General features: G+C 35.0%; 1 protein-coding gene across 1 annotated transcript in view; it reads left to right on the forward strand.

Moving 5' to 3' along the window:
• Positions 1-1,889, forward strand: part of LOC146364578 (transcription cofactor vestigial-like protein 4) — an 8,527-nt gene extending 6,638 nt beyond the window's left edge. Inside the window, exon 6 of the mRNA XM_084917433.1 lies at positions 1-1,889. This exon is cut by the window's left edge and continues 909 nt beyond it. The gene's annotated coding sequence lies outside the window, so the exon portion shown is untranslated.
• The last annotated feature ends 1,056 nt before the right edge of the window (positions 1,890-2,945 follow it).

Raw genomic sequence — 2,945 nt, forward strand, 5'->3', positions numbered from 1 at the left:
TCACAGTAGATATCTAACTAGACAGCATGTTTTAAATAGCTGGGTTCTATTACAATCCTTATTCTATACTATATATTTACTCAGAATTTATTTTTTATCTGTAACATTTTAGAAATACTCACTGCTGGTACAGTTGTACTCAATATATTTTTTTGTATCCGGTTTTCATTAGTATATGTAGATGTATATCCTAGCATCCATCTACAAGTCACAGCCTCTGGCAAGGTTGTATGAATACAGTTAAATAGGCTGCATTGCTTTTTTTTTTTTGTTTGTTTGTTTTGTTAATTCTGTGGAGCTGAACACTGCGGCTTTACACAGGACTGAATACAGCTAAATCTGACTTTCTGTAGCTTTTTATTAGCAGTGACTTTATTTATTCTTCACATGTTGATAGTTTTATGTTGACTTTTGGCAAAATGCAGTGACAACAGAACTTTGACTTTAATGTGTTTCTTTTTGTTGTTCGTTTTTTTTTTTTTTTTTTTTTTTTTTTTTAAATGGTTCATTCCATGAAAAGTTCATTAGTGCCTCCCACCTCACCTCCTCACAGTTAGCACATTTATTTTTTTCTACAGTAACTACAGTATGCTTAATAAAGCCATAGAAAGTTACAGGAAACTAAATGGTGCATTCAAATTTTTTGCACTTTTTAATTTGTGATATAGAGTAACTGAAACAAGCTTTAAAAAAAATCTAGAGTAATTGGTCATTTCATACATTTGATACTAGGCTGATCTTCTAGCTGTGATATTTTTTTCCCTTAATTTTGTAGTCGTCATTGTTTGGGTCACCTTAAAATGTAACTTAAGGTTGAACCGTTCGTACAGTGCTTTCGGTTCGGTAAGCATATGTATCAAACAATACAAAATTTTAAATTTATTTTATCAACTTTTCTTCTGATGATGCTGTCTGTGTTGAGAGCTCATTGGATCTGCGTTCGACTACTCCGCCTAGGCTGTACTGCCGAGCGCAGATCCACTGAGCGCAGCGCAAGCTAGCAAGACAGAAGCTAAGCTCGTTGCAACATGGCAAATTGAACCTCCCTCATCCTCATTCAGATCTGGCCTTTGGAACTATTTTGGTTTTCATGTGAAGTATGACCCTGAAGGTAAGCGCGTCATGGACAAACGTAAAACAGTATGTCAGATGTGCCACGCAATGCTCAATTACATGGGTGGGAACTACTGCGTTAGCGCAGTTTGCTCGTTAACGTGTTGACGCCGTCCAGCCCCACGCACGGGGCGATCCGCGGTAGCTCGTTAACGGAGATTTGCCGTGTTGTGGCGTTAACGTCATTTCAACGAGATTAACGCTGACAGCACTAGTGGGGAAAAAAATGAATATGACTGCACATTTACTCCGACATCATCCTAGTGCAAAGACAAGTGGAAGCAGACAAAAACAACAAGCACGCATGCTACAAACTTTACCCGAGTCATTTAGACAGCCGTTAGCACATGATTCTCCTTATGGGGACCTGATATGTTTAATATGCTGCTGAGAGTATACCGCAGAAGAAGCGTATAGTATAGCTTTTATTTTGGAAAGAGACATTTCTCTGTAATAAAGTCTCTTTTCCAAAGATGAGTGATTTCTCGATCAGATAGATTTATTTTTTTATCCCTTTGTTGTTTCAGCAACATTAAATTTAAAAACTGTACGTTTGAGTTAAAATATATATTTATAATTTTAATAAATGACAAATTAAAAAAGCATGAACATTTTTTTTGTATCGAAAAAATATTGAACCAAGTATCGAACCAAACCGTGAATTTGCTCAAACTTTGAAGGTAACTACTTTTATGGCTTCATCAAACACATTCATAAAAAAATCAGCTAATTCGATCAGGTGGGGGCTTTTTTTTTTTTTTTTTTTTTTTCCCCAACAGTAAGAACAACAAAGGATTTCTCCATTGCTTTAGATTTTCATGCACATGCAATATGGGTGTCCTTTTATAAGTAGGCATCAACATTCCATCACTGCTGCCTGACGCCAAGCTGTCACTTCAGTTGTGTTTAGCTTTTATTGTTACACGTATTTTGTCTGTTTTGAATCAAGGTGATGTCATGGTGTGTGCTGCAAAAGTTTTGATTGAGGAAAAAATGAGAAAAGTTTTGTCTTTTTATGCAGTGACGTTTTGGTTAAGTTAAATTTTTCCTCTTGTCAAATTCTCTTTTGTTAGCGTAAACTATTTGTCAACACTGACTGAGATGGGGGTATTGTAAAGTCTAATTTTGGTCATTTAACTGCCTGTGAAAATCTATACATTTGTTATTAATATTCTGCAATTTTTAAGTCATTGCATACACTATCCTGACTTTATACTTTAATTTACTCACAAGACTATCATTGCGCCGTGCGGAATGATTGATTTTATTATTATTTTTTTTCTTTCGGTAGTGTACTTCTCTGTAGCATGGATGCTCAATATCTTGTAATCATGGATTCTAACTTTCTACAGGTTGATTATTTTCCCACAGTTGTCAGATGATTATTACGTGCAGGAACACAACAGCCTCTTGATCCAAGACTTTCTTTGTGTCAAAAGTACTTCTGTAACACTATTAGTTTGTGTAGGATTTGTTCGTACCATAGTAGAAATTAGGGTTTGTCACAGGATCTGCTTGTTTGACACAAGTAGGGTTTTCAATAATATGTTTGGGGTTTTAGTCAATTGTTATTTAATTTCTGTATTTACACTACCTGTATCTCAGACTGTTTAAGGTGTCATCCAAATACAAAAAACATTTGCAAAACTTGTGCATTTTTGTCCTTATTTCTCTGGAAGAAAACACCACTTTTTGTTTTGTTTTTGTTTGTCTTTTTTTACTTACATTTCTTCAAAATAAACATATAATGCCTGCCTTTGCACATGTCTTTTTGTCCTTTATAATCACTTGTAACTGAAATTAAGAGAGTAGTGGCAAATACAGTGAATGGT

This window comes from Perissodus microlepis, chromosome 20 (genome assembly GCF_051167445.1).
Source record: "Perissodus microlepis isolate ML-2025 ecotype Zambia chromosome 20, ASM5116744v1, whole genome shotgun sequence".
Lineage (NCBI taxonomy): Eukaryota > Metazoa > Chordata > Actinopteri > Cichliformes > Cichlidae > Perissodus > Perissodus microlepis.